At 41.5% G+C, this 20,133-nt stretch overlaps 1 non-coding gene across 1 annotated transcript; it reads right to left on the bottom strand.

The window, feature by feature from the left end:
• Window positions 1-4,759: 4,759 nt before the first annotated feature.
• Window positions 4,760-4,950, bottom strand: LOC133473959 (U2 spliceosomal RNA). The gene has a single exon (XR_009787306.1). It is a non-coding gene; the product is annotated as a U2 spliceosomal RNA (small nuclear RNA).
• Between the last annotated feature and the right edge of the window lie 15,183 nt (window positions 4,951-20,133).

Below are 20,133 nucleotides of genomic sequence, written 5' to 3'. Positions count from 1 at the left end.
TGAACATTGTGCAAAGGGCGCTGAGACTTCAAGGAGTGTATGCAGTTTAAAGTGACGAGTAGTGCGATAATCTGGGACAATGTTGGTTGTGCAAAAGTTACAGATACTCCTCAATCAATGAGCAAATGGAGCAGATGCTACTCTGGCATGAGTGGCCAGTATATGCAAATAGTGCAGCATGGCGAGACAACTACAGTGAGTGCACGAGTAATACATCATTGGCCCCACAGAAATGTGACAACGAACTCAAGTCAAAAAATTGCCAGCTTGTTGTAATGGAATAATACAATCTTGTGATAATTGTCCCGGAACTATGCGCAACAAAGGCCTGGGACCCATGCAAACAACACAATCTTTTCTCGCGACATTTGCTGCTTGTTCCATCAATAGTAACCAATTGTTATTTTGTCCTGAAACTCCTGTGACAATAAGGAACCAATCATCAGTAGTTATGTTGTTAACCATTAAAATTTGTCCACCTTTCTTTGATGTTTTCAATGGCATTTTTGGTTTAACACGGTTCCTATAACACAATACTACTTGGAAGTGGGGATATTTTCCACCAGAATAGGCCCACAAGCTCACTATCAAACACATTGGGTGACTTGATTTGTATTTCAATATTAAACTATGGGCCGTTTTGCTTAGGTTAAACTTCTTTCTATGTTCTTTTGCTGTTCTTTTTGACCAACTGGACCAATCATAACCTGTTTCACCAATGAGGTGTTCCCATCCAAAGCCTATAGTTGCATACCAGTCATATCCAAATCCCCAATTCTGCCTATTCTTTTGAGGATCATTGGTGAGAGCTGCATATGGAATTATGATTAAAGCAGCTTGATTTTGGGGGGCACAAAATATTAAACTGTTTTGCCGCATTTGGAGGCCATGCCCACAATTTTGATCATCAGCTGTACTCCTTTTGATACGAGTTAATGATTCAAAATTTTTTTATTATTGGGTTCGTCATATTGGTCCAGTTGGTAGGCGATTTTCTATCTAAAAAATGGGTTTTATCATTGAGGGTGGGACGTCCCATGTACCACAAAAACAAAACCAACACCATAGTAACCAAAGTTGCTACGTAACAACTTATCGAATCTCATAACCAACGTGGGTGTGCCTTTCTGGTGAGTTCTCACGAAAAGGGTTAGTGTCTTTTTTTTTCACTGACCAGCAAGCGTTTTCAGAATCTACACATCTGCTCCCGCTCCGTTATCAGACTTTTGCTCACCTTCCCTATTTGAGTACCCTGCTGAAATGACTCTTTTACAGTGTGTTAAATGAACCCACGTGTTTCTTTCTGCTATTATTATTATTTTTTTTAGAGCTGTAAAGTGTCCATCTATCTGTGCCACCATCCCTCCGGTTGAGACATGTGACACAGCATGGCTCAATATAGCAGCCCATTTGAATAGTTTATTTTTTATTTTTTTTATCATTAGTTTGCATGCCTCGGTTAATGCTACTAATTCAGCAGCTTGTTCAGCCAATTCCTGTCAATCATGCTGCGTGCCTTCATCAAGTAAGGGTATTAGTGTGGCTGGATTTAAGGTTGTGCATCGCTCAACAGTCAAATGTGGTTGTGACAGCAAGATGACAATGCAAGATAAATGTCAAAAACGCCATATTGGTTTGCAATAGGAGAGCAGACACTGTATGTGGGACCTTAAGGGTGAACTGCTCTCTACTGCCGTCAAGGCTGCCACAACTGCTCTGACACAATGTGGTAATGCACACGTTACGTTGTCCAATTTAGTTGAAAAATAAGCGATTGGTTTTAGCTTATCACCGTATTTTTGTGTAAGTACGGAGGTCATGCAATAGCTTCTACAATCTACCATTTGAATGAATGTTTTATCATTAAATTTGGAAGGCCTAGCGCAACACCAAATGTTGTTTAATGTCACAGAAGGCCTTTTCTGCCTCTGTACTCCATTAAACAGGTGATGTCATTTTAAGGTTGTCTTCATACATTAATTTTGACAATGGTGCAACAATTTCTGCATAGTTTGGAATCCATGCTCTACAATAATTTGTCAGACCTAAAAATGATTATAATATGTTTCTTCGTTTGTGGTTTAAGATTTTTTAAGACTGTAGCTTTCCTGTCTTCTAATATAGTCTTTCCTCCTACACTGAAATTATGGCCTAGATATTTGACTTGCCTTTTACATCATTGCAATTTATTTTTGTTAACTTTATGTCCCTCTTCTGTGAGATGATGCAGCAAGGCCAATTAATCCTTGCATGTCTCTCCATCTGTAGATGCCAGAAGACATGCGTGTTGTCATAACTTGTGAATAATTAGTTGGACTTTCACAGTAACCTTGCGGTAATCTAGTAAATGTATATATATATATTTTTTTTCTCAAATGTGAATGCAAACCAAAATTGACTGTTATTTTCTATTGGTACTGAAAAGAATGCATTACTTATGTCTACTACTGTAAACACAGTTGCGTCTGGTCTTAATGAATTTAACAATGTGCGTGGGTTTGGTACGCATGCTGCTCTCTGTATTACTGCAGCTCATCACATTCTTTTTTTTATCTTCTATTTTTGTGATAAGCTGCAAGGCTGCAGACAATAGGGCCTTTCCCACGTTTAACGGTGGTTTGTCTTTTATTTTTTATATAATTTGATTCTTGCAACGCGGCTATTTTTTGTGTATTTAACCAAACATTAAAGCCGTGTTCGGTTATCCCTGTCTCTAAATATTAAATTTTATCAGGATCCTGTTTTTTTTTTTCTTTTAAATTTAATTTAATGAACTTCCAACCTTTACACTGCAGTGTATTCCTGTTTTTTATTTTACTACTTCCTTTCCCCATTTGAAAGAATTTGGTTCAGTGTAATACTACCTAGGGTAGTCTAGAACACTGTTTCTTTTCAGTAGGACGGTGATTCAAATTTACTTTCTGTGGTAATTCTCACTTCAACTCTTTCGAGTGGAGAATTCTTGCCTTTGCATCCACAAAAGTCCACCGTTTACTTTCCCACTGTTTTGGTATGGAATGAAAAACCTAGTGGTTTCCCATTTCCCATTTACACTCTCATTCAAACAGTTTTCATTCACACTGGCTCGTCAGAGGACTCCGCCGTCCTATAGGGAATTTAACTACGTCTGTCAACAGCTCATTAGAGGACTCCGCCGTCCTATACGGAATTTAACTACGACGCCACGAAACTTTCCGAGTTTCTTTATTTCACCCGCCATTAACTAGTATTCACAGGGTTTATTAAACACGGAATTTAAGTACGTACAGGACTCCGCCGTCCTCGCGGAATTTGTGGACTCCGCCGTCCTTTTTCAAAAAAAAATTTTTAAATTTAACTCACCAGTCGTCTTCAATCCTGTGGATTGTCGTCAACCTTCAGATCCCAGTTGAGGAGAACGAAGACCAGTCCCGTAAAGGGTCTTACTTTCCGTGGCCACGGTCTGTTAACTGGAAGTCGGCTCCACAACTGGAATCCTCGGGTGTGTTGACATCCGGCTCGAAGGACCAATTTAATGTTGGATTTATCTTACCCAACATTATAAAAAATAGACACAAAAGGAATGAAGACACTGGTTTCTTTTTCTCATGAGGAGGGCGTATGGGAGATTGTTCAGATCACAGTCTCTCAACACGCTCTAACCAATCTCTCCCGTCGCTCCTGCATTTATTTGAAAATAGGAGGGTTTTTCCCAGACATAATGTTCTAAACAATAAGACACAACACAAAACATTGGACCAACACCTGTCACGTCCCCGACCACATCCGATCACGTCCTTGGTCCAGGCGCCCTTCCATCGGATGATGCTGAGTCATCTTTTTGAAGGCGAGACATCTAAAATCGTCCATAATACTAATTATTGCAAGCTAAGCAAATAAATGATAACTTCTAAAATATATTTAACAGTGGTTTTCGTCCTGGCCATGGAACAGTGGACAAGCTCTACACCCTCGGCAGGGTCCTCGAGGGTGCATGGGAGTTCGCCCAACAAGTCTACATGTGTTCTGTGGACTTGGAGAAGCCGTTCGACCGTGTCCTTCGGGAAGTCATGTGGGGGGTGCTTCGGGAGTATGGGGTACCGAACCCCCTGATACGGGCTGTCGGGTCCCTGTACGACCGGAGTCAGAGTTTGATCCGCATATCCGGCAGTAAGTCGGACTCGTTTCCGGTGAGGGTTGGACTCCGCCAAGGCTGCCCTTTGTCACCGATTCTGTTCATAACTTTTATGGACCGAATTTCAAGGCGCAGCCGAGGCATAGAAGGGGTCCGGTATTATCATTGCATCTCTGCTTTTTGCAGATGATGTGGTTCTGTTGGCTTCATCAAGCCGTGATCTCCAACTCTCACTGGAGCAGTTCGCAGTGGAGTGTGAAGCGGCTGGGATGAGAATCAGCACCTCCAAATCTGAGACCATGGTCCTCAGTCAGAAAAGGGTGGCGTCCCCTCTCCGGGTCGGAGATGAGATCCTGCCCCAAGTGGAGGAGTTCAAGTATCTTGGGGTCTTGTTCACGAGTGAGGGGAGAATGGAACAGGAGATCGACAAGTGGATCGGTGCAGCGTCTACAGTGATGTAGACATTGTATCGGTCCGTTGTGGTAAATAAGGAGCTAAGCCGAAAGGCTCCGTACAATAATGAAAGTAAGAATAACAGACAGACCCCAGAGTTGAAAGTCACTTGTTTACCTTCTGTTCACTGCATTAAATATAGTTCAAGTCTTTGGATTGATGGCTCAATTGATATTTATTTTGACCAAAGTGTGGGGGTGCACCGTTCCTGGAGGTACTGCAATACCAGGTCGATGCATGGAGTGGACAGAGCAAGCCCCTATTCCATCTCCCAGTTCCAAAAATCAATTTAATATATGGTCCCCAAATAGGGAACGTATCAGATATTAAACTGATAAGAACAAATATTTCACTTGATCTTAGCCAAAAGGCCGAGAAGCGATGCCAACATAACGCCAGAAAAGACGACTTCATTCTCCAGCCTACAAGCCAAAGTTATGGTGGCACATATCGACATGATAATCACAGATGAGTCACATATGGACACGCCAAACAACAATTATGAAACGAATGTCAACTGTGTTTTTTTTCAACGTTTATATCGAAATAATGTTGTCAGATGCTCGTGTTCCTTGCTCACGTGGTCCACGTCGATCCAATAGAATGCGGAGATTAACGCATATCCTTTAGCCATGTATTAAGTCTTAAACAACAAAGAAATAAGGAGTTATTTGTAATAACTGGTATAATGTTGTGGCCACAAGCTGAATAGCTGTTTGGTCAACATTTTGACGAAAAAACATCAATGGCCCTGCCTCGCTCAACTACTTCCTGTTTCCTGCTTCAGGAAGTGGTTCAGAATTTGGAACGATGGGTGACCCTTCAACGCAGCAATAGAGACCCTGTCAAGCAGCTCCATGAAAATGTGGGTTTATGGTATGCCATTCTCCAAAGTTGACAAACACATTACACAAGCTGCCATAGTGGTACATCTCAATAAATTATAATAGTGTCAAAAGCTTAATGTAGTGAAGTAGTTCAAGTCAAAAAGTGAAACTCATATCATAGAGATGCACCACACACACTGAAATATTTAATTTTTTTTACACATGAATAATTTGAGGATTGTAGCTTAAAGCTAATGACAGCTCCAAATTCACCACCTCTAGAATCTAGAATATAACGTCAAACAATGGAATTTATTTTTAATGTAGTATTTAGGCAGGAATTGGCCCACAGAAAAGTATTTTCCCAAGTGTTTAAAGAATCTTTATGTATGAGTACTGAAATCAATTGAGTTTTCTATATTTTTTTTAGATTTACCTGTATATGATTACTACCGTTACCAGTTACACACACAGAGTACGTTGAAACAATATTTTATTATTTCATGTCGACACAATATTTGATCAAACGCTACTGTGTGCTAATCTTCTTCTTTTCCTTTCGGCTTGTCCCGTAAGGGGTCGCCACAGCGCGTCATGCTTTTCCATGTAAGCCTATCTCCTGCATCCTCCTCTCGAACACCAACTGCCATCATGTTTTCCCTCACAACATCCATCAACCTTCTCTTTGGTCTTCCTCTAGCTCGCTTGCCTGGCAGCTCCATCCTCATCATCCTTCTACCAATATACTCACTCTCTCTCCTCTGGACGTGTCCAAACCATTGAAGTCTGCTCTCTCTAACTTTGTCTCCAAAACATCGAACCTTGGCTGCCCCTCTGATGAGCTCATTTCTAATTTTATCCAACCTGGTCACTCCGAGAGCGAACCTCAACATCTTCATTTCTGCCACCTCCAGCTCTGCTTCCTCTTGTCTCTTCAGTACCACTGTCTCTAATTCGTACATCATGGCTGGCCTCACTACTGTTTTATAAACTTTGCCCTTCATCCTAGCAGAGACTCTTCTGTCACATAACACACTGTTAAATATATTGTAGAAGTTATCATTTATTTGCTTAGCTTCCATTAGTATTATGGACGATTTTGAGAAAGGGAGATGTCTCGCCTTCAAGAAGATGACTCAGCAGGAATCATCAGAGAGAAGGACGTGGCCGGGACGTGGCAGGTGTTGGTCCCATGTTTTCACCTTGAAATCCTATCCTTAGTGTGTTGTGTCTTGTAGCTTAGTACGTTATGTCTTGTAAACTTAGAAACCTCCCTATTTCAAATAAATACAGGAGCGACGGGAGAGATTGTTTAGAGCGTGTTGAGAGACTGTGATCTGAATAATCTCCCATACGCCCTCCTCATGAGAAAAAGAAACCAGCGTCTTCATTCCTTTTGTGTCTATTTTTTATAATGTTGGGTAAGATAAATCCAACATTAAATTGGTCCTTCGAGCCGGATGTCAACACACCCGAGGATTCCAGTTGTGGAGCCGACTTCCAGTTAAGAGACCGTGACCACGGCAAGTAAGACCCTTTACGGGACTGTCTTCGTTCTCCTCAACTGGGATCTGAAGGTTGACGACAATCCACAGGATTGAAGACGATTTTGGTGAGTTAAATTTTACATTTTTTAGGAAAAAGGACAGTGGAGTCTGACAAATTCCGCGAGGACGGCGGAGTCCTGTACGTACTTAAATTCCGTGTTTAATAAATAAAGAAACTAGGAAAGTTTCGTGGTGTCGTAGTTAAATTCCGTATAGGACGGCGGAGTCCTCTAACGAGCTGTTGACAGACGTAGTTAAATTCCGTATAGGACGGTGGAGTCCTCTGACGAGCCAGTGTGAATGAAAACTGTTTGAATGAGAGTGTAAATGGGAAATGGGAAACCACTAGGCTTTTCATTCCATACCAAAACAGTGGGAAAGTAAACGGTGGACTTTTGAGGATGCAAAGGCAAGAATTCTCCACTCGAAAGAGTTGAAGTGAGAATTACCACAGAAAGTAAATTTGAATCACCGTCCTACTGAAAACAAACAGTGTTCTAGACTACCCTAGGTAGTATTACACTTAACCAAATTCTTTCAAATGGGGAAAGGAAGTAGTAAAATAAAAAACAGGGATACACTGCAGTGTAAAGGTTGGAAGTTCATTAAATTAAATTTAAAAGAAAAAAAAACAGGATCCTGATCAAATTTTATATTTAGAGACAGGGATAACTGAACACGGCTTTAATGGTTGGTTAAATACACAAAAAATAGCCGCGTTGCAGGAATCAAATTATATAAAATAAAAGAGAATACGGACAAACTACCGCATGACTAAACCAGCCTGCTTCCCAACTGAACAAATCCTCGTGTAACCAGGATATGAAAAAAAGTTACGACATGCGACACCTGATAAAATTACTGTAGATTATCTGTACTCAGACAATGAAGCAAAAGACGCGGCAGGAATTATTTTACCAGACAAATTAAAGGAACTGTATAAAAATACAAGTGTCCCACATATTTCATTGTGCAAAGATTATGAGTCACAGTGGAAACATATGGGAACATTAGTAAAACAAGGACAGGAGACAGATGATTGGCAGCAAATAGAAAACAAACTGGAATACAGTGCATCAACTGGTCTAATTAGGAAGGCGATGTTTTGGACAATACAGGGTGATGAAGGGAAACACATGCATCCTGTTTGATTAGACCAAATGATCCTCACTGAAATTGATGAAGAAATATTAAAAAAGTTCCAAAAAAATTATGGTCCACAGGACCATTTGATGTAGGCCTTATTAAAGGGGCTTTACCAGTACAAATTAGACCCAAAACAGAATATAGACCAGGGATTCGTCAATATCCATTAAAACCAGATGCACATGAAGGAATCAAACCGGTAATTGAAGCACTAATTAAGCCAGGAGTTATCGTGGAGTGTCCAGAATCACCATGTAACACACCCATTTTTCCCTGTAAAAAAGGCCCCACCTTCAGTGGGTTGGAAACTTACAGGCAGTAATACAGAGAGCAGCATGCGTACCAGATCCACACACATTGTTAAATTCATTAAGACCAGACGCTACTGTGTTTACATTAGTGGACATAAGTAATGCATTCTTTTCTGTACCAATAGAAAAGAACAGTCAATTTTGGTTTGCATTTACATTTGAGGGCAAAAAATATACATTTACGAGATTACCGCAAGGTTACTATGAAAGTCCAACCATTTATTCACAAGTTATGACAACACGCATGTCTTCTGGCATCTCCAGATGGAGAGACATGCAAAGATTCATTGGCCTTACTGCATCATCTAACAGAAGAGGGACATAAAGTTAACAAAAATAAATTGCAATGATGTAAAAGGCAAGTCAAATATCTAGGCCATAATTTAAGTGTAGGAGGAAGGACTATATTAGAAGACAGGAAAGCTATAGTCTTAAAAAATCCTAAACCACAGACGAAGAAACATATAATAATAATTTTTAGGTCTGACAAATTATTGTAGAGCATGGATTCCAAACTATGCAGAAATTGTTGCACCATTGTCAAAATTAATGTATGAAGACAACCTTAAAATGACATCACCTGTTTAATGGAGTACAGAGGCAGAAAAGGCCTTCTGTGACATAAAACAACATTTGGCGTCGACTACTGCGCTGGGCCTTCCAAATTTAACGATAAAACATTCATTCAAATGGTAGATTGTAAAAGCTATTACATGACCTCCGTACTTACACAACAATACGGTGATAAGCTAAGACCATGGGCTTGCACAAGTCAGTGCAAACTGTAGGCCGGTCCCAAGCCCGGATAAATGCAGAGGGTTGCGTCAGGAAGGGCATCCGGCTTAAAACCTTGCCAAACAAATATGAGCGTTCATCCAAAGAATTCCATACCGGATCGGTCGTGGCCCGGGTTAACAACGTCCGCCACCGGCGCCGTCAACCTGCAGGGCGCTGTTGGAAATTCAGCTACTGTGGGTCGAAGTCGAAGTCGAAGTCAAAGAAGAAGAAGAAGAGGTGGAAAGCGGGTTCTTCGGCAGAAAGAGAAGAGGAAAACACAGAGCCTAGAACTGAATGTGGGGACTTTGAATGTTGGGACTATGACAGGAAAATCTCGGGAGTTGGTTGACATGATGATTAGGAGAAAGGTTGATATATTGTGTGTCCAGGAGACCAGGTGGAAAGGCAGTAAGGCTAGAAGTTTAGGGGCAGGGTTTAAATTATTTTACCATGGTGTAGATGGGAAGAGAAATGGAGTCGGGGTTATTTTAAAAGAAGAGTTGGCTAAGAATGTCTTGGAGGTGAAAAGAGTATCAGATCGAGTGATGGGGCTGAAATTTGAAATTGAGGGTGTTATGTGTAATGTGATTAGTGGCTATGCCCCACAGGTAGGATGTGACCTAGAGGTGAAAGAGAAATTCTGGAAGGAGCTAGATGATGTAGTTCTGAGCATCCCAGACAGAGAGAGAGTCGTAATTGGTGCAGATTGTAATGGACATGTTGGTGAAGGTAATAAGGGTGATGAAGAAGTGATGGGTAAGTACGGTATCCAGGAAAGGAACTTGGAGGGACAGATGGTGGTAGACTTTGCAACAAGGATACAAATGGCTGTAGTGAACACTTTTTTCCAGAAGAGGCACAAACATAGGGTGACCTACAAGAGCGGAGGTAGAAGCACACAGGTGGATTACATCTTGTGCAGACGATGTAATCTGAAGGAGGTTACCAACTGTAAGGTAGTGGTAGGGGAGAGTGTGGCTAGACAGCATAGGATGGTGGTGTGTAAGATGACTCTGGTGGTGGGGAGGAAAATTAGGAAGACAAAGGCAGAGAAGAGAACCATGTGGTGGAAGCTGAGACAGGACGAGTGTTGTGCAGCTTTTCGGGAAGAGGTGATACAGGCTCTCGGTGGACGGGAAGAGCTTCCAGAAGACTGGACCACTGCAGCCAAGGTGATCAGAGAAGCAGGCAGGAGAGTACTTGGTGTATCTTCTGGCAGGAAAGGAGAGAAGGAGACTTGGTGGTGGAACCTCACAGTACAGGAAATCATACAAGGAAAACGGTTAGCTAAGAAGAAGTGGGACACTGAGAGGACCGAGGAGAGGCGAAAGGAATACATTGAGATGCGACACAGGGCAAAGGTAGAGGTGGCAAAGGCAAAACAAGAGGCATATGATGACATGTATGGCAGGTTGGACACTAAAGAAGGAGAAAAGGATCTATACAGGCTGGCCAGACAGAGGGATAGAGATGGGAAGGATGTGCAGCAGGTTAGGGTGATTAAGGATAGAGATGGAAATATGTTGACTGGTGCCAGCAGTGTGCTAGGTAGATGGAAAGAATACTTTGAGGAGTTGATGAATGAGGAAAATGATAGAGAAGGGAGAGTAGAAGAGGCAAGTGTGGTGGACCAGGAAGTGGCAATGATTAGTAAGGGGGAAGTTAGAAAGGCATTAAAGAGAATGAACAATGGAAAGGCAGTTGGTCCTGATGACATTCCTGTGGAAGTATGGAAGCATCTAGGAGAGGTGGCTGTGGAGTTTTTGACCAGCTTGTTCAATAGAATTCTAGTGTGTGAGAAGATGCCTGAGGAATGGAGGAAAAGTGTACTGGTGCCCATTTTTAAGAACAAAGGTGATGTGCAGAGCTGTGGCAACTATAGAGGAATAAAGTTGATGAGCCACACAATGAAGTTATGGGAAAGAGTAGTGGAGGCTAGACTCAGGACAGAAGTGAGTATTTGCGAGCAACAGTATGGTTTCATGCCTAGAAAGAGTACCACAGATGCATTATTTGCCTTGAGGATGTTGATGGAAAAGTACAGAGAAGGTCAGAAGGAGCTACATTGTGTCTTTGTAGATCTAGAGAAAGCCTATGACAGAGTACCCAGAGAGGAACTGTGGTACTGCATGCGGAAGTCTGGAGTGGCAGAGAAGTATGTTAGAATAATACAGGACATGTACGAGGGCAGCAGAACAGCGGTGAGGTGTGCTGTCGGTGTGACAGAAGAATTTAAGGTGGACGTGGGACTGCATCAGGGATCAGCCCTGAGCCCCTTCCTTTTTGCAGTGGTGATGGATAGGCTGACAGATGAGGTTAGACTGGAATCCCCGTGGACCATGATGTTTGCAGATGACATTGTGATCTGCAGTGAAAGCAGGGAGCAGCTGGAGGAACAGTTAGAAAGATGGAGGCATGCACTGGAAAGAAGAGGAATGAAGATTAGCCGAAGTAAAACAGAATATATGTGCATGAATGAGAGGGGTGGTGGGGGAAGAATGAGGCTACAGGGAGAAGAGATGGCAAGGGTAGAGGACTTTAAATACTTGGGGTCAACCGTCCAGAGCAATGGTGAGTGTGGTCAGGAAGTGAAGAAACGGGTCCAAGCAGGTTGGAACGGGTGGAGGAAGGTGTCAGGTGTGTTATGTGACAGAAGAGTCTCTGCTAGGATGAAGGGCAAAGTTTATAAAACAGTGGTGAGGCCAGCCATGATGTATGGATTAGAGACAGTGGCACTGAAGAGAAAACAGGAAGCAGAGCTGGAGGTGGCGGAAATGAAGATGTTGAGGTTCGCTCTCGGAGTGACCAGGTTGGATAAAATTAGAAATGAGCTCATCAGAGGGACAGCCAAGGTTCGATGTTTTGGAGACAAAGTTAGAGAGAGCAGACTTCAATGGTTTGGACACGTCCAGAGGAGAGAGAGTGAGTATATCGGTAGAAGGATGATGAGGATGGAGCTGCCAGGCAAGAGAGCTAGAGGAAGACCAAAGAGAAGGTTGATGGATGTCGTGAGGGAAGACATGATGGCAGTTGGTGTTCGAGAGGAGGATGCAGGAGATAGGCTCTCATGGAAAAGGATGACACGCTGTGGCGACCCCTAACGGGACAAGCCGAAAGGAAAAGAAGAAGAAGAAGTAGGCCTTTATTGACTAAATTGTAACATGACGACCTATGTGATTTCGGCAGAACTTTTGAACCCTTACGTTAGAGCTAGTAGGCTGACATTCGACACACTCGATCGTTATGAATCCACCTTTCAGATGAGGTCTCTTCCAAGCCTCTCGGACTTCGTGCGGCCGAGAGGCGACCGTCAAAGCATTCGCTTTCGCTCCAGTAGTAGGACTTTATTGACTAAATTGTAACATGACGACCTATGTGATTTCGGCAGAACTTTTGAACACTTACGTTTGAGCTAGTAGGCTGACATTCGACACACTCGATCGTTATGAATCCACCTTTCAGATGAGGTCTCTTCCAAGCCTCTCGGACTTCGTGCGTCCGAGCAGCGACTGTCAAAGCATTCAGTTTCGCTCCAGGAGTAGGCCTTTATTGACTAAATTGTAACATGACGACCTATGTGATTTCGGCAGAACTTTTCAACCCTTAAGTTTGAGCAACTGGGCTGACGTTCGACAGACTCGATCGTTGTGAATCCACCTTTCAGATGAGGTCTCTTCCAAGCATCCCGGAGGTCGTGCGGCCGAAACACAAGCGTCGAAGCATTCCGTTTCGCTCCAGTAGTAGGCCTTTATTGACTAAATTGTAACATGACGACCTATGTGATTTCGGCAGAACTTTTGAACCCTTAAGTTAGAGCTAGTGGGGATGACATTCGACACACTCGATCGTTGTGAATCCACCTTTCCGATAAGGTCTCTTCCAAGCCTCTCGGACTTCGTGCGGCCGAGAGGCGACCGTCAAAGCATTCGCTTTCGCTCCAGTAGTAGGACTTTATTGACTAAATTGTAACATGACGACCTATGTGATTTCGGCAGAACTTTTGAACACTTACGTTTGAGCTAGTAGGCTGACATTCGACACACTCGATCGTTGTGAATCCACCTTTCAGATGAGGTCTCTTCCAAGCCTTTCAGACTTCGTGCGGACGAGAGGCGACCGTCAAAGCATTCAGTTTCGCTCCAGTAGTAGGACTTTATTGACTAAATTGTAACATGACGACCTATGTGATTTCGGCAGAAGTTTTGAACCCTTAAGTTTGAGCTAGTGGGCTGACGTTCGACACTCTTGATCGTTGTGAATCCACCTTTCAGATGAGGTCTCTTCCAAGCCTCTCGGAGGTCGTGCGGCCGAAACACGAGCGTCGAAGCATTCCGTTTCGCTCCAGTAGTAGGCCTTTATTGACTAAATTGTAAAATGACGACCTTTGTGATTTCGGCAGAACTTTTGAACCCTTAAGTTTGAGCTAGTGGGCTGACGTTCGACACTCTTGATCGTTGTGAATCCACCTTTCAGATGAGGTCTCTTCCAAGCGTCTCGGAGGTCGTGCGGCCGAAACACGAGCGTCGAAGCATTCCGTTTCGCTCCAGTAGTAGGCCTTTATTGACTAAATTGTAAAATGACGACCTTTGTGATTTCGGCAGAACTTTTGAACCCTTAAGTTTGAGCTAGTGGGCTGACGTTCGACACACTCGATCGTTGTGAATCCACCTTTCAGATGAGGTCTCTTCCAAGCCTCTCGGACTTCGTGCGTCCGAGCAGCGACTGTCAAAGCATTCAGTTTCGCTCCAGGAGTAGGCCTTTATTGACAAAATTTTAACATGACGACCTATGTGATTTCGGCAGAACTTTTCAACCTTTAAGTTTGAGCAACTGGGCTGACGTTCGACACACTCGATCGTTGTGAATCCACCTTTCAGATGAGGTCTCTTCCAAGCCTCTCGGAGGTCGTGCGGCCAAAACACAAGCGTCGAAGCATTCCGTTTCGCTCCAGTAGTAGGCCTTTATTGACAAAATTGTAACATGACGACCTATGTGATTTCGGCAGAACCTTTGAACACTTACGTTTGAGCTAGTAGGCTGATATTCGACACACTCGATCGTTGTGAATCCACCTTTCAGATGAGGTCTCTTCCAAGCCTCTCGGACTTCGTGCGGATGAGAGGCGACCGTCAAAGCATTCAGTTTCGCTCCAGTAGTAGGACTTTATTGACTAAATTGTAACATGACGACCTATGTGATTTCGGCAGAACTTTTGAACCCTTAAGTTTGAGCTAGTGGGCTGACGTTCGACACACTCGATCGTTGTGAATCCACCTTTCAGATGAGGTCTCTTCCAAGCCTCTCGGATGTCATGCGGCCGAAACACGAGCGTCGAAGATTTCCGTTTCGCTCCAGTAGTTGGATTAATCTTACCCAACATTATAATAGACACAAAAGGAATGAAGACGCTTGTTACTTTTTCTCATGAGGAGGGCGTATGGGAGATTGTTCAGATCACAGTCTCTCAACACGCTCTAAACAATCCCCCCCCCTCGCTCCTGCATTTATTTGAAATAGGAGGGATTTACAATCATAATGTTCTAAGCAATAAGACACAACACATAATATTTGATATTATTCTAAGTAATAAGACACAACACAAAATATTTGATATTATTCTAAGTAATAAGACACAACACAAAATATTTGATAATAAGAGGGTTTTTTCCCAGACATAGTATTCTAAGCAATAAGACACAACACATAATATTGGATCAACACCTGTCACGACCCGACCACATCCGATCACGTCCTTGGTCCAAGCGTCCTTCCATGGATGATGCTGAGTCTTCTTTTTGAAGGCGAAACATCTAAAATTGTCCATCATACTAATGCAAGCTAAGCAAATAAATGATAACTTCTATAATATATTTAACATTTCCCTCCTGTTTATCATGTATTTGCACAAATTCTCATATCATCTTACAGTCACTTCATTTCGATTTTTAACTGTAGAATCATTTTTATGAAACAAATACATTTACACTCAGAGTAAACCTGTCATATATGAATGTTGTAGTTTAAATATCGTAATCATCTGTATCAGGAAACAAATTAGTTAAAGCAAAATCATCATTATCATCATAATCATCATTTTCATCATTATCATCATTATCATCATACAGTAAGGGATACATAAGCTCCAGACGATTCTCCATGGGGGTTATGGCTGTGGTGATTAATTTACTGATTAATGACCGAATGCATGGGATACAACAACATCCACATAATGTCAGAATGGCTGCAAAAACAGCAATTGATATCAATATTGGTGAAATTAGGGTTTTATATCTACCAAAAACGTCCATCCAGCTGTCCCACAAAGAAGTGTCCACCCCAGAGTGGTTCTTCATCTTGTGATTGAGGGTCCGTAGACCATCGATGGCTCTGGTCAAGCTCCCATCCGAAGCTGTATTGTTTGGAATGTATGTACAACATTGTTCTCCAAACATACCGCAAACACCTCCCTCTCTTGCGAGGAGCATGTCGACAGCTATGCGGTTCTGGAACGTCATTAAAGAGGTAGCCTTGAGCTGCTCATGCACAGCTTCCAACCCACTCTGAGTCCAATTACCTAATCTCTGTACATTGAAGTGGATGTAGTTTATCCTATCAACATTTTTATTAATCGTACACCACCAGCATATGAAAGACTCAAATCCTCCTGCAACTTGGTCAGCCAATTTGTATTGATTTGGCACCCCACGAGGAACTCCTATGGCGTCTATGTATGTTGGATTATTTTGCCCCTGCCAGGACAAATCTCTTTTTTGTCTATGTTCTAGATTGGACAAAAACATTGGTGTCCTTTCCATTAAATTTTGAACAGGAATAGGGTATACTGACACATGCAATATCAAAGTAATAATAGCGCATAATCCAGATTTATCTTTAGGTAATCTATCAAACAGTCTATCATCTCCGCACCACCACCAGATGTCGCTCCGTGATATTGGCACAAAATTTGGTTTGACTTTTAAGATTACTTTACACTGTGTGTCGTTCAGTGGTCCTAATTTTTTCCCTTTATTAATCATGTTTATACAAGTGAAATTATTTGGTGCTACTAAAGTAGAAAACATTGGTTTGTGTTTATCTGCTTCTGTTACGGGATATATAGGATCCCATGATTTACACCTCTTTGTTGGTACAGTAGCGTTCATTAATGGAATAATACAATCTTGTGATATTTGTGCCGGAACTATGCGCAACAAAGGCCTGGGACCCATGCAAACTACACAATCTTTTCTCGTTACATTTGCTGCTTGTTCCACCAATAATAACCAATTATTATTTTGTCCTGAAACTCCTGTGACAACAAGAAACCAATCATCAGTAGTTATTTCGTTAATCGTTAAAATGTATCCACCTTTATTTGAAGTTTCTGATGGCATTTCTGGTTCGACATGGTTCCCATAACACAATGATACTTGGAAGTGGGGATCTTTTCCGCCAGTATATGCCCACAAGCTCACCGTCAAACACATTGGTTGATTTGATTCGTATTTCAATATTAAACTATGGACCGTTTTGCTTAAGTTAAATTTCTTTCTATGTTCTTTTGCTGTTCTTTTTGACCAACTGGACCAATCATAACCTGTTTCACCAATAAGGTCTTCCCATTTAAAGCCTATAGTTGCATACCAGTCATATCTATATCCCCAATTTTGCCCATTCTCTTGAGCGTCATTTGTGAGAGCCGCATATGGAATTATGATTAAAGCAGCTTGATTTTGGGGGGCACAAAATATTAAACCCTTTTGCCGTGTTTGGAGGCCATGCCCACAATCTTGATCATCAGTTGTACCCCTTTTGACACGAGTTAATGATTCAATTTTTTTTATTATTGGGTTTGTCATATTGGTCCAGTTGGTAGGTGATTTTCCATCAAAAAAATGGGTTCTATCATTTAGGGTGGGACGTCCCATGTACCACAAAAACAAAACCAACACCATAGTAGCCGAAATTACTACGTATCCACTTATCAAATGTCGTAACCAATGTGGGTGTGCCATTCTGCTGAGTTCTCACTAAACGGGTTGGTGTCTTTTTTCTTCACTGACCAGCAAGCGTTTTCAGAATCTACACATCTGCTCCCGCTCCGTTATCAGACTTTAGCTCACCTTCCTTATTTGAGTACTCAGCTGAAATGACTCTTTTACAGTGTGTTAAATGAACCCACGTATTTCTTTCTGCTATTTTTAGGGCTGTTGGTGTTGTCAATAACACTTGATACGGTCCTTCCCACTTTGGTGAATGCCAGTGCTTCTTTTTGATGCTTCGAATTAGGACCCAGTCTCCCGGTCCAACCAACTTGGTTTCCTGCTGGGAAACATATTTACTTTTAGCAGATTCTTTTAAAACATTTTGTTTCTCTAACAACTTTCTCATGTAATCAGCTAAGTTTGTTTCGTCATCAAGTTCCCATTTTTGTTTAAATAACGGAAGTCTATAAGGTCTTCCAAACAACGCTTCGTAAGGTGTTAAACCTGTGGTGCTTGTAATGTTGATGTACATTTTAACGAGGTCAAGACACTGTGTCCATGACCTTCCTGTCTCTTCCATACATTTTTTCAGTCTATTTTTTATTGTCCCATTCATTCTTTCCACTAGACCTGCACTCTGAGGGTGGTAAGCACAATGGTTTTTTAAATTGATGTGGAACATGGTTCCTATTTTATTAATTATTTGGTTTACAAAATGAGTCCCATTGTCACTGTAAATGGTTTCAGGTATGCCATATCTTGGAATAATGTCTTTACATAGTGCTTTTGCCACCGTCAGAGCATCAGGTGATTTTGTTGGGAATAATTCGATCCATTTAGAAAATGCATCTATGATAACCAAGCAGTACTTCTTTCCTTCACTTTGACTTAATTCTATGTAATCCATGTGAATGCGTTGAAAAGGGTATGTAGGCACTGGGAATGTACCTCGAGTAGGTCGCAATTGCCCTTGCGGGTTATGTCGTGCACAGATCATGCATGCTCTACAATAATTCTTTGAATATAAATTGAAACCATAGGTTGTAAAGTGTCGATTTATCTGTGCCACCATCCCTCCAGTTGAGACATGTGATATTCCATGGCTCAATATCGCAGCCCATTTAAATAGGTTTTTTGGAAGTATTTGTTTCCCTTCTGTGCTAATGTAAATCTCATTTTGTAGTTTTGCACCTTGTTTTTCCCAATTATTGCGTTCTTGTTGTGGACTTTGTTGTTGCATATCTTTTAATGTTTGGTCATCTAATGTTTGTTGTTCAATCTGTTGTTTTAAACCTAAAAATGGTTTAAAGGCTGCTTCTCTCGCGGTTCTGTCAGCGAATGCGTTTCCTTTAGAAACCTTGTCTGTGCCTGATGTATGCGCAACACATTTACAAATTGCCACCTTTCGCGGATGTTGCACTGCCTGTAATAATTGTTTAAGTAATTCAGCATGAGTTACTGGCTTCCCTGTTGACGTAATCATTCCTCTGTTATCCCAATATTGCGCAAACACATGAACTGTGGAATAAGCATATTGGCTATCAGTATAGATTGTAACATCTTTATTTATCATTAGTTTGCATGCTTCGGTTAATGCTACTAATTCAGCAGCTTGGGCAGAGTAATGTGATGGTAGTGACTCAGCTTTTAGTATAATGGTATCAGTTACCACCGCGTATCCTGTTTTTGTCTTACCTAGTTCATCTTTTTTCGAAGAACCATCTACATATAGAACCTGTCCATCACTTAATGGTTGATCTTTCAAATCACATCTACATTTAGCAGTTTGTTCAGCCAATTCCTGACAATCATGCTGTGTGCCTTCATCAGGTAAGGGTATTAGTGTGGCTGGATTCAAGGTTGTGCATCGCTCAACAGTCAAATGTGGTTGTGACAGCAAAATGGCCATGCAAGATAAATGCCTTGCAGGTGATAAAAATGCCATATTGGTTTGCAATAGTAGAGCAGACACTGTATGCGGCACTTTAAGAGTTAATGGATGAAATAACACTATTATGGAACTGCTTTCTATTGCCATTGAAGCTGCCACAACTGCTCTGACACAATGAGGTAATGCACATGTCACGTTGTCTAATTTAGTCGAAAAATAAGCTATTGGTCTTAGCTTATCACCGTATTGTTGTGTAAGTACGGAGGTCATGTAATAGTTTTTACAATCTACCATTTGAATGAATGGTTTATCATAATTTGGAAGGGCCAGTGCAGTGCTGGACACCAAATGTTGTTTAATGTCACAGAAGGCCTTTTCTGCCTCTGTATTCCATTGAATAGGTGATGTCATTTTAAGGTTTGTTTCATACATCAATTTTGACAATGGTGCAACAATTTCTGCATAGTTTGGAATCCATGCTCTACAATAATTTGTCAGACCTAAAAATGACATCATATGTTTCTTTGTCTGTGGTTTAGGGGCTTTTAAAACTATAGCTTTTCTGTCCTCTAATATAGTCCTTCCTCCTTCACTTAAATTATGGCCTAGATATTTGACTTGTTTTTTACACCATTGTAATTTATTTTTGTTAACTTTATGTCCCTCTCCTGCTAGATGATGCAATAAGGCCAATGAATCTTTGATGCATGTGTCTTTATCTAGAGATGCCAGCAGCACGTCATCCACATAAAGTAAAATTTGGCTCCCTCCTGGGGGAGTGAATTTAGACATGCTTGTTTTCATTATTTGTGAATAAATGGTTGGACTTTCACAGTAACCTTGTGGCAATCTAGTAAATGTGTATTTTTTCCCTTCAAATGTGAATGCAAACCAAAATTGACTTTTCTTTTCTACTGGTATAGAAAAGAAAGCATTACTTATGTCTACCACTGTAAACACTTTAGCGCTTGGTTTCAATGAATTTAACAATGTGTGTGGATCTGGTACGCATGCTGCTCTCTGAATTACTGCAGAATTTACTGCCTGTAAATCTTGCACCATTCGCCAACCAATTGAAGGTG

This window comes from Phyllopteryx taeniolatus, unplaced genomic scaffold (genome assembly GCF_024500385.1).
Source record: "Phyllopteryx taeniolatus isolate TA_2022b unplaced genomic scaffold, UOR_Ptae_1.2 contig_75, whole genome shotgun sequence".
NCBI classification, from domain to species: Eukaryota; Metazoa; Chordata; class Actinopteri; order Syngnathiformes; family Syngnathidae; genus Phyllopteryx; species Phyllopteryx taeniolatus.
The sequence above is the reverse complement of the archived record's forward strand: the minus strand, read 5'-3'. Positions and strand labels throughout refer to the sequence as shown.